Here is a 20,084-nt window from a genome sequence, read left to right as displayed (position 1 = left end):
TTTGATAGAAATCCACACTGAGATATTCACTCAACACTGTCAGATGTAGCCATATACACCTGTATCACCAAGTGAGCAGACCAGTGTAGCACATACACGGCATCTAAATATTTTGACATGTGTGAAGTGACCCCTATCTCAGGTCCAGTGATCAAGTCCATACATCTGCTAGGCCCTTTCCTGTCCAATATTTAAGTGATGGACATCACAGATGACATACACATCCTGTGTCCAAACAGCTACCTGATGGACTACAGACTGTGGGCAATCATGGACTCCAACTGTGACCTATGTCCTGGGGTAGATGGTAAGTGGAATGTCTACTGGCATGCAGTCATAGTGCTGATTACACCTGTGTATATAACACAAGTAATGAGTATGTGAAGGGCATCCACATCAGAGGCCATAATACCTCCATAGTTCCCAGCCTTCATCACACCAACATCTGAGTGCAATGCACCCTTCTTCATGTACAGGAAGCCTTTTCCTCTGTTGAAACTTGGTTATCCGATGTCCAATTAATACTCAACCCAAACAAAACTAAACTACTCATCTTCCAACCCACCAAATATACTCAAAACAACTCTCACTTTAACATCAAAGCAAAAGGCAACACCACTATATACCCAACTGAACACACCAAATTGCTAGGAGTGGAAATAGACAATAAACTAAAATTTGACATTCACATATCCATGACCATAAATAAAGTCCACAAAAAACTAGGACGGTTATACAGAAATAAGTAACTTCTCAACAAAGCAGCAAATATTTCAATAGCAAATTCCCACCTTATCTCCACCCTACTTTATGCCTCTCCAATATATACCAACCTAAGGCAATGCAATCTAAACAAGCTAGAGACCTGTTACAACAAAATCGCCAAATTCACCACAAGGGCATCCTACCATAGTCACCACTGTCTCTCACTTAGTGAACTGGGCTGGCTTGAACTCCCTCACCTCCTTCAGTAGTATCAACTCTCACTCACCCACAAACTAGTAAACCATCCACTAAATGTCCCATCCCTCCAGAATCTACTCCAACCCTATTGCACCACCAGACCACTAAGATCCAGCAACAAAAATCACTTGCAGATCACTAAAGCCAATAACTCTGCTGGTGAAGAACTATTCTCTTGCGCCATAGCCAAATTATGGAACTCCCTTCCACCCACAATTACCACTGTACCATCATGCACCCACTTCAAAACTTTACTAAAAGTGTACCTAAAAACATGCTGGCTATGCCCTTGCAACTCCCACTCTAATATCACCCACCCCATCCAACCATTACCTTTCTTTCCACTCCACTAACTACCTTGATTATAACAAGCTCAAATGCTCATAAGCCAAGTACTTATTATACAGCAGGAACTTCTTATTGTAACATTTGTTAATGTCTGTTATGTACTTCACAGATAAAGATTCTAGTTGTCTACTGATGTACTATGTTCTTCATCTGTAAATATGTTGTAAGTAATTGCTATGTTAAATTGTTAATCGCTATGTAATCCAATGTAACTACTGTCTGTTTATTTTAACTGTGGAGCTTTTCTCCCCGGGCCTCTGCTGAAAATGGACCTACGTCCAGTCAGACACTCCTGGTCAACAAATGTAAATAAATAAATAAAAAATAATAAACTGTAATGTTAGTATACTACAGACAGTATCTACACATACAAAATATTGCTGTTACAGCCATGTCAACATCTGCAATGACAAGAAAGCATGTGAAGGGATTTGTCATGTCAAGAAAACAAACACACGACCCAAGCATAATGTCGAAATCATACCCTATAATCAGACCATTAGGTATGTGACCTATGTCCTGGGGTAGATGGTAAGTAGAATGTCTACCAGCATGCAGTCATAGTGCTGATTACTCCTGTGTATATAACACAAGTAATGAGTATCTGAAGGGCATCCACATCAGAGGCAATAATACCTCCATAGTTCCCAGCCTTCATCACACCAATATCTGAGTGCAATGCACCCTTCTTCATGTACCTCCCTGCACATCTTTCAGTGATGTGTAACAGAAGTGTACCACCTTTGTCAAAGTGAGGTGTCACACATCTTATTGGCCATACCTAGGTATTCCTTTAGTGACATAAACATTACAGTCTGATGGCACGGAACCCCCATCAAGTTGATAAGACAAATGCATGTGTGCTACCTGTTCTGGTGATGTACATGGTACATAAATAAGTGTATGACAACATTAATGGTATGGGTAATATTCTTGATAGTGTATACACACACACACACACACACACACACACACACACATATATATATATATATATATATATATATATATATATATATATATATATATATATGAGTCTACTACAGCTGATTGAAAACTCACTTGATTGAAAATGAAATTACTAGGACCACTTCACTGAAAGCTCACTTCACTAAAAACTCACTTGACTGAAACTCATTTCATTGAAAGTTATAAATGGCCTTTTCTCCACTGTAGTGTGACCCTGAAATTAGCATATAAAGTAAGAGGGGTGTGGGGGGCATAGCCCCCCCACAATGGGGGGTGTGGGGGGCAAAGGCCCCCACATATCTTGGTTATATATTCTCTTTTCGAAACAGTTATTTATTGCACTTGTAAGTATCACTGTGTATAGTTTAAAATGTTTATAATATGTGGGGAGCTGTGCCCCCCCCCTTACTTTATATACTAACTCCAGGGTCACACTACAGTGGGGAAAAGACCATTTATAACTTTCAACAAAATGAGTTTCAAAGAAATGAGTTTTCAGTGAAGTGTTCCTAGTAATTTAATTTTCAGTCAAGTGAGTTTTCAATCAACCGTAGTAGACTCAGATATATATATATATATATATATATATATATATATATATATATATATATATATATATATATATATCATGTACACCAGTCAACTAGCCTGTATTGATCATACTGTCACATACAGATAGAGCAGTGTCCCTCCGAACACCTCCAACAGATGTTAAAGTGCCAGGACAATGTGCGTGATTACCCTCATAGAGTGTGGACATATAATAGTTGTACAAGTGTGTTTGTTTAGAAACATCTCTGATCTCTCTAAATCACATATGTTATGTCAGAGGCATGGGATTACTGATAGTATTATTCTGATATTGTCCAGGATTGTGCTTGCTTCTTTTAATGTTATCCAACAGCCTTTACCTATGTCCCGCTTGCTAGAGACTTCTGCTAAGACTACACTCATATTCAGACAAATCAGTTTGCACAGCTTCACAATATGCATCCTACCTCAATTGTATGTAGCATCCGTAATAGATGTCCTCTGCATTATTCATGTAAGGATGGTTATCTCACATAGACATCCTTCCCTTTGTTATATCATGTTGTGTGACAGTCACATAGTACACATTTTCACTGTGCAATCCCTACTGTACCAGATCGATATGTGATTGGTGTAGCTGCTACAACTGTCTTCCATTGACATGCCCTCATCTACTGTACAACCTGTCCTCTTTCCCTGTGTTCATTCCTACAATTCATCTGTGTGTCCCTATTCAAGACACACACTTCCCCTGAGTGTTTATTTTACATGGCAGCCCATGTACCCTTACAGATCATTTACATAACTTGAGTACAGAATGCCAGGAATGGGATTTCACAATAGTCTGCACTATAGATACACTGTCCTATACTGTGTTTTAGACTATATACTTAACACTCATACTTCTTAACTGTCCAGATGTTCAGAGAATGTCCAAATGTTTGCCTTTATATCTTGTGGTTTGTTCCTTATCAAATTTGTGGATTTCTGCCATATCACTGGGATGATCTCAGGACTGATGTGAATCAGTAATTACGTACATTTGAGTTTCAGACTTCAAATCCTTCAGAACATGTATCTTAACACAAACCCCTGGTTATTCTAGCACATTTTTAAAGAGCAAATATGCCAAATATGGCTCTATTTTTGGGTCCCCCCAATTATGCTGACCTTTGCCCAGACGTCTTGCACTAAGAGACTGAGAGATATTAGTTAAGCCCTGGTCATCACTGTGGCATCCCACTCAAAATTGACGACCTTCAGTGCTCTGAATTAAACAGGATTGCTATCCATGTTTGCTTACACAGTTTCCTGGCTGACAACACTTTTGCCAGCTACAAAACATCACTTATTTACTTTTAAATGTAGTGCACAGCATGAATATGCAATGAGCGCTGCTGCTCACCGTACATCACTGAACACACATGTAAACTCCATGTAGGTTTTGTGCAAAGCCTGCACAGAGTTTTTTGAATCCCAGGGTGAATTTTTTTCTGGAGTCGTCTGATGAGAATGCTATTTATTTCAACTATGACCTTCCAAATCCAGAAGATTTTAATATATTTTGAAAATCTCTTGTCAGCTGGAAGCAAACCTTTCTATACTGTGTAATTTTGTCTTTATTGTCTGATATTCTGTTTCTGATAAATCCATTCCAATATGAGTTTATTACAATTAATTGTTCAGATATATTTCCAGTTTCCTGTTGTAAAGGTTGTAAGATGATTTTTAATTCTTCTAAGGCAAAGGTTTGCTCAGTCTTAGAATATTTGGATTCAGTTTTTTCTCTTCTTTGGAGCCACTTTTCTTGTTTTTAATATCCTTTTAATGGTTATAAATGGCAGAAGACTTAATTTTGGTAGTTTGTTAAGTCTGTAGGCAATAACAAAGATTCTCTTCTAGGCAATTAGTAAACTGAAATGGACTGAAATTGATCATGTTATGGCCAATAATTCCCATAAACTCTAATGTGGGCAAAAATCTTGCAGAAAAAATGTAGCAGTTCTCATTAATAAGAGGTGTCAAAAATCAGTGCTCCACTACAACTCAAATGATAATCAAAGAGTAGACAATCCTACTCAAAACAGCTAAAATTACAATGTAAATGTAAATGAATATTTATTAGTCAGTTTATGTCATGTGTTGGTAGGAGTGTGTATTTACCACGTGTGTTTTAGTGAGGGCATTTCCTTTGAAGAAGTCTGATGAAATAAAGACAACAATGTTAAGAACGTATCCAGATGCTACATCATCTTTTTTTCCTGAGTACATTTTGTGGACAACTCAAAAAATGGCAACATTATCTCATGCTACAAGGTAAGCCCTTTAACATTACAAAGATACAAGTTTAGGTCCCAACTGCAGATGCCAAACATGAGGGGGGGTTCATCACTTTTATGACAATTTGCAGTGCCGGTTTCAGTTTCAGACTAGGGTGTGAACACACATCAAGTGGAAAAAAATTAAAATAATTTGTACAACAAAAGATCACACTAAAAACAAAGGAATAGTTGATACATAATAAAAACAATGATTTAAGAAGGTAGCTATCAGAGTGACATGCTAGGAATTAGAAAAGAGATACTATTGTAAAAATGAGAGGGAGATTGTGTCAGACATTAGGAAGACCAGGTTATGTCACCTGAACGAGAGCATTTACAAGCAACTTATGCTGTGAGGTGTTCTTTATGTTGTGCTCAAGAGAAGTAGTTAGAAAGGTCTTTAAGATTTGAAGGAAGATGCCTCCAGAGCTTTGGTGCAAGGGTAGAAAGGGAGTGGTTACAGCACTGAAGTATGATTTTAGGTGCTTGCAAGACAGGCCCTGATTGGCTCTGAAATCTAAGGTTATATGACAGAGGCTATGTAAGTAAGTTAGAGGAAAGGGAAGGAGTTTTATTTCAGGAGCTGGCAATGCTGGAAGCCAAGGAGTAGATTGGCTGTTTGCCGAAATGGAAGCCATTTGGCTTTGGCTAAGATAAGACAGCACACACACACACACACACACACACACACACACACACACACACACACACACACACACACACACACACGCACACACACACACGTATATTATTTGTGGGTTACCTACTCATAAGCTAGCCATCATTTGATTGACAGTCAAAAGAAGGACAGCAAGTTATCATCACTGCAAAATGTTGACACAGTAAAAATATCTAAGTACAAAATACTGAAAAAATGGAAATTATGCTAGGGAATGTTTTCAGCCCTTCCCCACTTCTGTGCAATCTTGGAGTTTGTATATATATATATATATATACACACATACATCGGGTGATGTGGAGTGTACAGAGGGACTTGCCCCCCCTGCATAGAAATTGATAAAATGCGGTTCAATTCTGTCAGATTTATCAATGGTTTTCAAGTAGGATAAATTTTGTAACTTTGTCAATATTTTTGCAGGGAAGGTAAACCCCCCCCTGCACTCTCCCACTCCGAGGTCATATAGCAGTGGGGTAAAGGCATAAACCCTTCACTTGGGTGTTGATATTTTGGCAGCTTGGATATTTTACAGTTTTGCTATAGTTTAGACCTTTTTCTGTCAGTCTTTTGACTATTGATCAAATGATGATTAAATCATGTGTTGGTAACCCATATATATATAAATATATATATATATATATATATATATATATATATATATATATATATATATATATATATTTATAAATAGATAATGGGCATCTTTGGCCATGGAATAAGAAATGAAGTAAAACATTGACTAGTGGAATTCTGCCAAGATTGTTTATTTGTGTAAGCAAACTCTCTCTTTCACCTGCCCAATAAATGGCTTTAGACATGGATATCACCAAATGATTGAAATTGAAATTAAACTGATTATTTACTTTGCTGTGAAAAAATAAAAGAGCTCTATAAAAGAAAATTAAAACAAGACCTAGAGCTGATTGTAGCTGAGATCATCAAATTTTCATCAAAAAGTTTAAAATTAAATGAAATAAGAAAAGCCCCTAGGCCACAATATTCTAAATGAATATATAATGGAAGAGAAGAACAAATTTCATAGATTAGATCTGCTGGACAGAACAGCTTAACGACTATGGAATGAAGATTTTAATATTGTACGGAAGGTGGCAACAAAGCATATTAAAATGAAAAAAATTAAGACATTAAAATGTTTGCCTATTGAAGCTTTAGAAGTGACTTGAGGAAGAAGGAGACCAGAATGTACTGTAAATAGAGAAGAATATCTCAAACTAAACAGTTTCAGAGAATAACAAGAAGCAATAAGAGAACATGAAATATGAACAGAATACATGAACAATTCAGAGAACAGGGAGAAGATAATAGAAAGGAAAGGACAAGGGATATCTTCAAGAAGGTTGACAGTATTAACAGAAACTTCCAGGCAAAAATGGGACTGATAAAAACAAATATGTGAATAATATAGAAGCATGAAACATTATGAAGAGGTGGAATATATAGAAGAACTATATAAGAAAGGCACTCAAATAACTGATGCAAGTGATTCTTTAATCTAGAGGTAGACATCATGGAGAATAAATTTAAATGGGCCCTTAAAAGCCTTCCTAATAACAAGACAATGGAGACATGCGATTCCAGCTGAAGTGTTTAAAATCATGCCAATCAATTTGAAGAACACAGTAGTGGCCCCTGGACTGGAAAAGAACATTTTACATTTCAATCCTCAAAGTAGGACAATGCAAAAGTTACTCAGAATATCAAATTGCACTTTTTTTCATGCTAGCAAGATAATGGTCAAGATCTTGCAAAGTAAACGTCATTAATATACAGATAACACCTGCCAATGTATAAACTGAGCTCATAAGGGGCACTTGAGCATCCTATTGATAATAGAAAAAGCAAGAGAGTTCTAGAAAATATTTACTTTTGGTTTACTGACTACTTTTAATCCTTTGAATGTGTGGACCATAACAAACCATGATGGGTATATATTATATAAGTGAACGCACTGAACTGTGAATGCTATATAATTGACCAACAATTCTCGAAAACCCAAAATGTCGAAACACACGGATCAGCAATTTTTTTCCCCAGGGAAAAAAAATCACTGATCTGTAAAAAAAAAAAAATTAAAAAAACTTCTTTGAGAAATGAGGATATTAGGTCACCTTGCTTACCTTATGATGAATCTGAATGCAGAAGAAGAAGCAGCAGCAATTAGAAGCAAATATGGAATAAGTAGCTGGTGTAAACAAGTGTTATAATGCTATATATTGTCACCCTGCTTATTTAATTTTTGAGATGAATAAATTATTTATTTATTATTTATTTATGTATTGCCTTTGTGTACTACGAAGGTCCAAATGGATAGACAAGCTGCCCCTTTTCAGTGGAGACCCAGGGAGAAAAACTTCCCAATAAAACAAGTAAACAGTAAAACAACAGATAATACATTTAGACAATAAGTATAAATGTAATTTTAAGTCTATATAAGTTAGTTACAGTTTGATAAAGACTTTTACACCTGATATGGAAATAGTACACAGTAGAATAAAAATGTCATGCAGTGTTACATTCGAGGACAAGAAAATGAAAACAGATTATTTATGATTGACATACAAGGCAATGTGTTGCAAAGCTTTATGTTAATGGCAGAACAAAATTTGTAAATTGTGAGGCTAACATTAAGTGCAGGAGGTACTTTGAATTACAAAGAGCAGTAGACCAAATTGTTATACCAGGAGGCATATGAGACCCATTTAGTGAGTAGAGAAGCTATATAGAAAGTAAAGAAGCCCAGGAAAGAGGTTGCGATAGAGGCAACAATAGGTCATCCCAGGAGAGGTGCAGGAACATAGCCAAGTACTTATTAGGTGATAGGGAGTCACCATAAGTATTGCTTGATTTAGTCACAGTTAGCAGCATCTTATCCAAAGAGAATAGTGATCTTTTGGGACTGTAAAGTTGGAGAATATTGCCCATATTTGGACATTTCTCTGAGTCATATGTGAGCTTATGTTTTGAGATAAGCTGTGTGCAGGTTAAATAGTCCCTTAATTCCAGCCATTGAATTTACTTTAGTGAGAGTCAGTGATATGTCCCATAATGATGGTTGGCAGCATATTTTGCAATTTGTATAGCACTTGTTAAGTAAGATGAGTTGATTGGATTATAAATTGATGTGTATGGGGGACTACATATAGAAGAGTAGAGATGAGAAGAGATGAGGCAATATTTATCCTAACATGTTGTCTTAAGTCCGGTTTAGCTTTATAGAAGGTTTCCAGTTTTTGATGGTGTTTCTTTGCAGCTTGTTTTATCTGGTAGTTGAATTTTAGAATTTCATCAATGGTAACCCCAATTAGTCTGGCATGGGTAACCATTTCTGTCTTATTACTGTTTGATGATAGAACTGAGATAGAGTGTTTTGGTCAGATAGTTGCTTAAGGTGAATAAGATAAGTTTAGATGTTTTGGGGTTAGAAGGAGCGGTGAGTCAGTTAGCCAAGTGTCAGTCTATGAGAGAGCTTCTTGGGTGTACTGTTATAGTTTAACAATGTTTTTGCATAGCAGATGATTGTGGCATCGTCTACATATTGGATGATGGTTGCTTGTTTGTTTGCTAAATACAGGTTGTTAATGAATATATTAAAAAAATTGAGGTATGCCCACAATTGCTGGGAGAAAGGAAAAGATGTTGTTTATAACCTGTTGTCTTAGAGAGGCAGAGATTTTATCAAAGCCTAATGACAACATCTTGCATAATAATTTTAGGTATGACACACTTTTGCAGGCTTTGGACAGATCGGGAATATGGAATAGAAAGTTATTGTTGTTTCTGCTTTGATTTACTGCTGTAACAAAGTTTAGCAATGCAGTGGTAGTGTTGTGATGTGGATGTAAACCATGCTGCATATGAGGAAATTAGTGAGTTTTTGGTAATGTAGGTAAGAACTCGGGACTGTATACTCTTCAAATATTTTAGACAGAGGGGGGAATAGGATGGTTATGGGCCTGTAATTGGACAGGTCAGTGGAGTTTCTCCCTTATGTTGGGAAAGTATGTAGTATTCTACAGAGTGGGAACATAACTTTTGTTGATTGACCAATTTATTAAGATGGACATAGGGTATGCCAGAGCATCTGCAGCTATTTTGATGTATTTGGCTGGTAAGTTTTCTGAGGCAAGAATGATGGGTTTCAACATTTTAAGTAGTTTTATGACAGTAGAGGTTGGAATGGGTCGATGTTTGAGAGTTTGGGAATGTGTTTTGGGTCTGGTGGTGTTATACTAATCGTCGAAGATTGTGAGTTTAATAGAGAAACAACAGAATGTACAATGTGTGAGTTAAATTGGTTAGCAATGGAGTCTCTGGTGCATCTGTTTTGGGTCAAGGTTGGGTCATGTCAGCTGGATTCAGGAATTTGCTGATGGTGGGCCAGAAAATATTAGGGTTGCGATTTGCAATTTTATATAGTATTATTATTATTTTTTTTTTTTGTCACGTTGACTTTTGGTTTTAGTAGTATTCCTAAGTTGATTGTACATTTGTTTGTTTTTATCAGTATTTTTTTTTTTAAGTTCTCCATGCTTTATCCCTGTTTTTCATGAGCTGTTTAGTTTCCTTTGTTAAGCAGGGAGCCAGGTTTAATTTAATTATTTTGATCCTAATGGGTGTAGCCTCATTTAGTATTTTTAGAAATGTTAGGTTAAATAGTGCTACTGCTTGATGCAAGTTGGTTGTGTTTAGCCCTCCCCAGGTTATTAATTTTAAGCTTGCAATGAAAATGTATTTGCTGAAAAGGGGAGTGATTGCAAACAAGGTTATAATAATGTTTTTTGTCATGAATGTGCTGTCTTATTGTGTGAATAGCCAGGTGGTCAATAACAGTTTCAAGAATAGTATTGGCATAGTTTATTCTGTCTGATTTATTTATAAGGAACCAATTTAAGATGGAATTCTTATTGGTGGATTCTTTTGAGGAAGTTTTTTTTTATGTATGTTTTATGAACTGGCTTTTCAATTTAATTTAAATATGTTACTTGGTATAATGGATGTGTACCATTTCCAATGGATGTGATTGGTGGGTTTTCAGCATGTGATTAATGCACTAGGTTTTATTTATGAGATTTCTACATTGTAGAAGATTGGTTCTGATGAAGACTTGTTTTAATAAAGAAGATAAATGAAGTCTAGGACAAGGTGGTTGAGAAATACGAGTACTTGATTAGATTAATCAAATGCTGAAATCTGAATTGCTGGGAAAAATGTGAACAACCTCAGATATACAAATGATAGCACTCTGCTAGATGAAAACAAGGAAGAGCTGAAGAGCTTATTAATAAAGGAGAAGGTAGAAAGCACAAAAGCTGACTTGCTGCTCCACATCAATAAAACTAATGTATGTCATTTATTCCTATTAGTCCTTTGCAAATAGGAGGGAAGTAGTGGAAGCAATGAGAGATTATATTTTTCTTGGTATAAAGATCTCTGCAGATGGAGATTTCAACCACATGATTAAAAGATGTTGCTTCTTGGAAAGAAAGCTATGGCAACACTAGGTAAGATTTTAAAGAACAAAGACAGCACATTGTCAGCAAAGGTGTGTGCAGTCGAAGGTATAGTTTTCCCATTGCTAACATGTGCTTGTGAGAGCTCAACTATAAGTAAGGCTGTACATCAGAAAAGCAATGCTTTCAAACTGCGGTGTTGAAGAAGACTTTTGAGAATTCTGGAAGCTGCAAAGAAAGATCAGATTAGTCAGCACTTAAGGAAATAAGCCAGACTACTCATTGGAAGGGCTTGCAGTAATGTTAACATTTAAATATTTTGGTTGCATAATGTTAAGACAGGAGTCACTAAAGAAGACACTGATATTAGAAAATACTGTAGGAAAAAAAACAGGGCAGCAGAGATTAAGATGGATAGTGTCAGTGGCACAAGAGGTAGTGCACTTCTCTTTGGTGCTGAAGGCTGTAGGTTCTATTCCCACACCAGGTAAATGGATTGCTGACAATGCAGCATAAGTGGGTGCTGCACTCCTGAGTGTGCTGTCTTTTGGATTAGATGTTAAACCAAGATCCCATCCGCTTCAGTTGTTTGATAGCTCTAGTGGATGTAAAAGATCCCATGGCACCTATTTAAAAGAGTATGGTAAGTAAGTTCCCCAATGCCCTGGACAAATTTCCCCTAGTAGTATACATGCCACTGTGTGTCTTTCCAGAGGCCAATAGCCTAGTGGGACTAACCTGGTTAGCAAAGAATAATAAAAAAAAGAAATAGCCTTACTGGTGTAATATATATATATATATATATATATATATATATATATATATATATATATATATATATATATAAAGGCGCAAGAGTTTAAAGAGGCAGTTGCTGACAAATATCAGGTTTGTTAAAGTTCTTGAAGTCAGGTAAATGAGCAAGCAACAATATCCATAAAATTATTATTTTGATGTATGTTAAGTATAGAAGAGATGAAATTCTTTGTGATATAAAGTTCACAGTCCAAAAAAGGACCCAGTAAAAGACAGTCTCATGAAAAAGATTAAAGTCTGTAAATTCCCAAGAGTCAAAACCTTTGCAGTGACTCATTTGGACAACATGTATGTATTCAATTGTTTGTTTAAAGTAGGCTATGTAGTAAATATGTGAAACTCATGGTGTTGAATAAAAGTACTGTTTATTCTTCATTGGCCATGTTGCTTACTCTCTGCCACTGACAAATACTGTTTTTCACCAGCAGGAGTTCATATATGACTGATACAGGCGTGTAAGTCAAAGTAAGCATCTGCTGTTTAGACTTCATAATTTCTGAGCCAGAAACAAGTAACGTGTTTATTCTGAATATATCTTATGTTGTTTTGGGAGTAAAATTAAGTCAACTCTATATGGGGACAATGCAAGAATATGGTGTCTTTCAAGAATTTGCTGTTGTTAAGATGGCTATAGGCTGGTACAGGACATAAGAAAGAATGTATCCACAAATAGCAAAATGTAGGTTAAGATAGGACACAGGAACAAGGACAGGCTTAAACAAGGTTACATAAGGCTAGTCTCCCAAGATACTTGGCACAGAACTCATCAGAGCTCTGGCAATACATAAATAAATAAACAATTTTGGAATTTCAGTATTTGTTATGCGTTGCATACACCATCTGCTAATGAAATATACATGTTATCAATCAAAGAATTGTATCTATTATCATCAGAAACAGTGAGAAGTGAGCATTCTGTGTTCATTGACACTTTTATGCATTTTTTGTGATTGTAAAGCAAGATTCTTGAAACACCCAAGCATACCTTTCAGCTGTCACAGATTTTACAAAATGCCCCTGATTTTGCCTCACATTTTTGCCCTATCATTCATAAATTGTTTTGATTTTCTGGCAAATTATTAAGGATTACAGTCAATCAGTAATAATGCCAGACTTTATACTTTTATTCATCATATTGTTCAAATAATGTATGTCGATTCATACCTGTTGCTCTATTAACTTTTTAAATGAACTGGAGTAACATTTAAAAACTGACGGATTTGGGATTTTTGTTCCTGCATTCTTTTTGGCTTTGTCCAGAATTGTACAAAAAAATTGAGAGGTATATGACAAAGTATTATTTTTGAACTGATAACCCAGAAAATCAATAACATTTCTGCTGATCTCATAAGATGAAAAAGTGACTTCCTTATGGATCTGTATGCATCGACTTGTCATAGCATCCAGAACTCCCTGCAGAAGTCTTGCTTAAAGAAGAAGCTTCTGTATTAGGAACGCCTGAGCAGTATATACTTCAAGGCAAGGTACTCAGTGTATATTTATCAACAAATGTGTGTGGTGTGCATGTGCTCTTTCATTCTGAAGTATCTGTATATCGTACACATATTAGTATAAAATTTACACTGTTGCAATACATCAGGTCTGCTATGTTTCATTAATATTTAAATTAAAAACCTTGTAAAATGATTGTACGTATAACGATATGGCTATGGAAAAAAGAACACGTGGCTATGAAAGCTCTCTTTTTTTGAGTGCCCTTTGATAAACACAGACTACATTTAACTGCACTAATGTACAACATATTGATGCATGGGCCTTTACAAAATTCTTACTGCACATTTGCTATCTCATATTAGATTATTTGCCAGAGGTAGAAAATGAGTCTTTTAAATCACAGTGAGAGTTATTATTTTGCTGTTACCAATAAAAGTCTGACTTGTCAGACCACACCCTTTATCTGTTCTTTAATGGCAGAATCAGTTCAGGCCACAGTCCATGATGTATAAGTGCACATACAATATATTACTGTCTTCAATGTTTCCCAGCAAAGAACTGGGTAGCAGGTCATTTATTTCCCTTAACACTGTCACTTAACTGTAAGCATAAAAGGGCTGCAGCTGCACTTTGAATAAACTTTCCATAAGTGTGCTGCAATCATCTTTGTTAAAGTTTTTGAGCCATTTCAAGAAATTCCAGTTAAAGTCACAGTACCACTTAAGCTGAAAACAGAAAAACTTTTTCTAGAGCTGCACATCTAAAAAAATTTGTGCTGAATTATACACAATAGACAAAGTTAGCAGACAGACAGCATACTTGAGTATTAAGCATGTTTAATTCTCACTGCAGAACACTCCCATTTAAAATGAAGTCAATGACGATTCAGATACTTTAAGACAAAGATATGATACTGTCTACAGCATTGCTGGAATCTGAGCATTTCCACAAGAAAGAGTATGGATATCTCAAAAAGACAGCATTTCCTGCAGCACTACCTGTTCTATTGTGTAGAATCTAAACTAGTGACTTAGGCTGTGATTTGTAAACAAGTTGCATAGTATGCAGTGTCCACACTCGCACCAGGATTGTCAACATGAAGACAGGCACATAGTCAACATGTTGCATTCTAGTGCAATAAATCAAAATGTGGGAAGGAAAATATATGCAAATGGATGCATAATGACATTCATATTAACTGAGTTAGTAAAATTAGGTCCTAATGATTGTATATATAGTAACCATATCTGTGATTCATAGTTATCTACAGAGAAAATTGTGCAGCTGTCTGCACCTGCCTATTACATGGCAAAGCATGATGATAATTTCATAACTGCATGTAGCTAACATGCTCAGAGTAAGAGTAGCCAATGAAATATGTATACTGCCGGTTACTGTACCATCAGCACTTCATACACTGCAGTTTTACAGATAAAGAGAGTATTGATCATCTTGAAGTTGATCAGGATGCTGTATATATCACACACAGAATCAGGAGGAATGTGTGGCCTTCCAATACCTGTGCAGAACAAAGTATTTATAGCCTCTTCCAGTGTGGCTACAGGGAGCTTTCAGAGATCAAGTGGGGACATATCAGATAATTTACAGGCCTCTGCCTCTAGAATACTGAACAAGTTCCTTGATGTAATGTTTATGTATTTGGAGGATTATGTATAATTTCCTAACAGACCATAGGGAGAGCTATTACCATGCCTGCATTCTATAATATGACATGCCTCCCTGAGGTACTGGGTGCCATAGACTGCACACATTTAGAAATAAAGGCCCCACCTGGTCCACAGTCACAGTGGTTTATGAACAGGAAGGGCTACATTCTGTAAACTGCCAGATCATGATGCACCTATCTAGCATACATTTCAAGTAAATCTCTACTCCCTGCATATTGAAATCCCACAGGAAAAAGTATTTGGTAACTGCAGGCATGGACATTAATGTGAATTTCTGTCCATATATAGTAACCTCTTAAATATTCATTCTCTTTTTCAGGTGATGCTGGAAACTAGTAGAAACTGGCGATAGGTCACTAACGTATAGCATCCATACAGGACTCTCAGAGAATGGCCGAGGATCAGTATAAAACTATATGTGTAAAAAAACAAACAAACAAAAAAAATATATAACATCAACAGCATCATATATCATGTGTTCAGCTGACCTGAACCCCATTTCCTCTGCCTCAGCATGGCTAGTGGGACATTCCAGCATGGTCCTGTCACAACCTACAGGATGTTCATAACATGTCACATGCTCCATAATATGGTGTTGTTGAGACAGGCAGGCCAGACTTAGTGTACTGGTATAATCAGGCCAAGCAATCCCATGGCCATCAGGGAAGGTACATAGGTTCATAGGTTTATAGGTGTGTACTAGGCTAATGGCTCTGGAGCCTATATTAGCCTAGCCCAAGAAGATTCCATGGCATCATGCCACCCAAATTTAGTTCCCAGTGCCCCTGTCAAGCAAGGCCACTGAAGTGATCCCAGGGTGAACTTCCTATTGCCCAGCCACTCGTCAAGATTTCTCTTAAAGTGGGTCAGTGAAGTGCTCTGCTTGACATGAATGGGAAGCTTGTTCCAGAGTATGGAAAGTCTCTGGGTTAGGAACCTGTCCCCCCAGCATGTTTTGTTTACTGTGGTAATGAGGTTAAGGTCCCTGGAGCATGTGGCATGGAGGGATTGGGATTTCTTTAGGTGTAGCATGTCTAGCAGCTCTGGGTCAGATATGGCTTTGTAGGTCAAGCAGAGATCACCTCTAAGTAGGTGATAAGAGACAGAGTATAGCTGGAGTTTTTTGAGTCTGTCCATATAGGACATGTGTCTAAGGCCTAAGATCCTCTTAGTGAGATATTTTTGTGGCCTTTCCAATTGTTGTAGGTGTCTAATGAGGTAAATACCAAATGGTGCATTGTATTCTATTATAGGTCTAATGAGGGATGAGTAGAGAGCGATTATGATTTCTTTCTTCCTGGATGAGAAACCTTTTGTAATGAGATGTGCCACATAGAAGGATTTTCTGACTACAGTGGCAATGTGGTTATCAAAGAAGAGGTTGCTGTCAAACTGTGTCCCCAGGTCTCTTATCACACCTTCAGTGTTTAGTGGACTACTGCCTATGTGGTATTTCATGGGCACCGAATTTTTTCCAAAGGGAATGACAATGCACTTTTTGGCATTGAGCTTAAGGCCATGGTTCTGGTACCAGTCATTGGTGTCAGTGAGGCCTTTTTGTAGAATGCCTACATCAGTTGGAGAAACAATAATGGCTCCCAGTTTGAAACCATCTGGGAACTTGATCAGCCAGAGTCCCTTTGTGTTGGCTTGAACATCAGAGAAGTAGATGCCAAACAGGAGAGAATCTAGGACTGATCCCTGTGGGATACCACTTGTAACTGGTCAGTAGTCAGATTTGGAGTCTGCTACTTTCACAGTATGGGTTCTATCAGTGAGCCATTTGGAAACCCATCTTATTACATAGGGGTTTATGCCTAGTTTAGTGAGTCTATGATTCTTGAGTGAGGGATGGTGTTGAAGGCCTTGGCAAGATCTCGGGTAGGCTGTGTGAACTACCTTGTCCACATCCACAGCTCTGGTGACAGACTCAAAGAAGTCTATCTGGTTGAGCAGGCATGATCTACCTTTCAGAACCCCATACTCCATGGGGTTCAGAGTTTGGAGATTCCCTATGTCCTTATTTATAAGCTCCATGACGATGCGCTCCATAGCCTTACATATCAGACTTGTCAGGCTAATGGGGCAGTAGTTCCCAGGGTCTGTAGTCGCTCCCCTTTTCTGGAGTGGGATGATCGTAGCAGTGTGCCATTTGGTAGGAACAAAGCCTGAAATTAGGCTGTGATTGAACAGGGTACTCAGTTGTGGTGCCAGTTCTCTTTGTAATTCATGTAGAACACAGCCAGGAATATTGCCAGGTCCCATGGAAGCTGTATTCTTGGCTTTGGACAGTGCAGTTTTTACCTGTGTAGCCATGATAATAGGGTCTTGGCATTCCTCAGGTATTGTGATAGACCCTTTAGGGAGTGAAAAGGGGGTAAAGTTCCCACTGAACCTGTCAGCCAATATGTTGGCAATATCAGTTTGATCTGTATATGTATTGTCATTGTGCTGCAACTCAGAGCAGATCTGTGTATTGCCATGTAGACTCTTGACATAACTATAGAATGCCTTGTGGTTGTCTTTAGAATCTGCAGCAATTTTGTTTTCATAGCTAGTTTTAAAGGATTTAATGATGGATCTCAGTTTTTTGCTGTGGCTAACAAAGACGTTTTTCCAGTCTTGGGACGTCACCCTTTTCTGCAATAGTTTTTTCCTTCTGTTAGAGAGTTTGTTTATGGTGGGGGACCACCAGATTGGCTTCCTTTTTGTGGAGGAAAGCATCCTGGCCCTGTTTGGTATGGCCCATTCCATGCACTTCTATGTGCTCATACAGTGCATTGGTGTATAATTCAGCAGTCATGCACCTATTTTCCATTTGCATTGGTGTTGTGAAGTTAGCCACCTCTGTTTTTAGAAGCCCAAAATTGGCTATACAGAAGTTTTTTTTATGGTGGTTTCCTTTAGTGGGGGTGAAGGTGGGATGTGGATATCCATGGTGATTAGCTTGTGGTCAGATATGACCAGGGAGGAGTTGATTACTGATGTAGAGCAATGGTCATCCATGTTAGTAATGACCAGGTCAAGGATGTTTCTACCCCTGGTGGTGGTAAGAATGACTTGGTCCAGGGCATTGGAATTAATGAATTCAAGAGAACGTTGAACAAGTGTGTTGGTACATGAGTAATTTTACCAGTTAATGGAGGGGTAGTTAAAGTCTCCCAGTATAAGTGTATTGGGTTGTACCCTAATATTTTCCAGTGTGTTTAGGAATGTGGAGTGGGAGTCTTGGAACATGGTGAGGGATCTATAGCAGGCTACTACCTGGATTGCAGTTTTACCCAGTGTCAGTTGTACCTGAAGTATCGCTGATGTGTTATGTTGGGCTACTAGTCTGGAGGTGTGCATATCCTTTGTGAATATGGAGACACCACTGCCTTTAGTGCTTCGGTCCAGTTTTATGGGCCGAATGGTGTGGTATTAATTATAGCCTTGTAGTGCTGTGGTGCTCTCTGGAGCCTTGAACCAGGTCTCGGTCACTGCATAGATGTTGATGTCCTCCATTTTAAAGAGTGCTTTGAGCGAGTGTATTTTGAGATTTAGACTTCTAGCACTGCGTAGCATAACCCTCAGATTTTGTTTGCTTGTAGCTATTATGATGGTAATTTTGTCGTTAGGACATTGCCTAAAAAAGGCACTATAGGGGTGGCAAGAGCCTTGGCCAGTATCCAGAATCCATGGGGTGACAGGTGCAGCCCATCTCTGGTGAAGCATTAAGGTCTGTCGATCATGTCATCCCAGGCAGACAGATACTGGATCCCCTTAAAATGACACCAAAAACTTAGCCAATTGTTGAAGTCAATCATTTTCTGCTTGTACTGTGGTATCATTTTGGGTGACAGTAGGAGGCTACTCAGAGCTAGAATCATACCTGCCTGGTCTACAAGATCAGAGAGCTCCTCTATGTCTCTTTTCATGTAGTCCAGGGAGGTACATCTCAGGTCATTCACACCAACATGGACAATGACAGAGTCATATTTGTAACTGTTGTGGCGTGACCTCAGTGTGTGTGTGTTATGTCCTGGCAACTGACAGGCAGCTGGCCGTGACTTTCTCCTTATTCAGCCTAGTGAGTGGGACATCAGTGTGCCTTACTATTGAATCACCTATGACTAGTGTATTGGGTAAGTTGTTTTGCCTTATGGGCGTTGGTTGAGTGACACGTTGTTTATGTGAGCTATGTGTCTCATGGTTTGTGCTGGGATGTGGTGGTTGTTTGCATTTCTGCCTCGGAGATCTCTGTTGTTTGGGCAGATTTTTATTGAGAGCCTCTGCGAAAGTAGGTGTGTGTTTTGTGTTACTATGTGAGGGTTGCAGTAGTGTATGATCTGAAGGGCTATGTGTTGAATGTGGTGTGGTGCAAGTCTTATCCTTCTCCTCTTGACTGGCTAATCCAGTCTTGCCTGGAGAGTGCTTGGCTTCCAATTTGGCTATATATGTGCATCTCTCACAAGTCATAGTGTTGGGAGGTCAGAGGAGAGGGTTTTCTGTGTACATGAGGCAGTATCATCTAAGGAAAATGTGATAGAGGAGCAACAGCTACCAGTTGCATAGCCAGGCTCCAAATGGCAACAGGCACAGGGTATGACAGTGCAGGTAAAGCAGTGATATCTAGTTTAGATGTAGGAGCACTGACAAGCACAAAGTGACAACACAGTTTTATACAGATTAAACATAGTTTAGGCAATATAAATATCAAGTTATGCTCTCAGGTACATAGCTGAACCATACAGTATATAAGCCATTGTCATGTTTAGCACAGAACAGAGATGGTGAAGTGGATCATGGTCATCATCATGAGCATAGGTGTCTAGGAACCATATGGCACATGCTTGTCTTCAAA

This window comes from Protopterus annectens, chromosome 1.part1, assembly GCF_019279795.1.
Source record: "Protopterus annectens isolate FY-2018-M chromosome 1.part1, PAN1.0, whole genome shotgun sequence".
Lineage (NCBI taxonomy): Eukaryota > Metazoa > Chordata > Ceratodontiformes > Protopteridae > Protopterus > Protopterus annectens.
The sequence above is the reverse complement of the archived record's forward strand: the minus strand, read 5'-3'. Positions refer to the sequence as shown.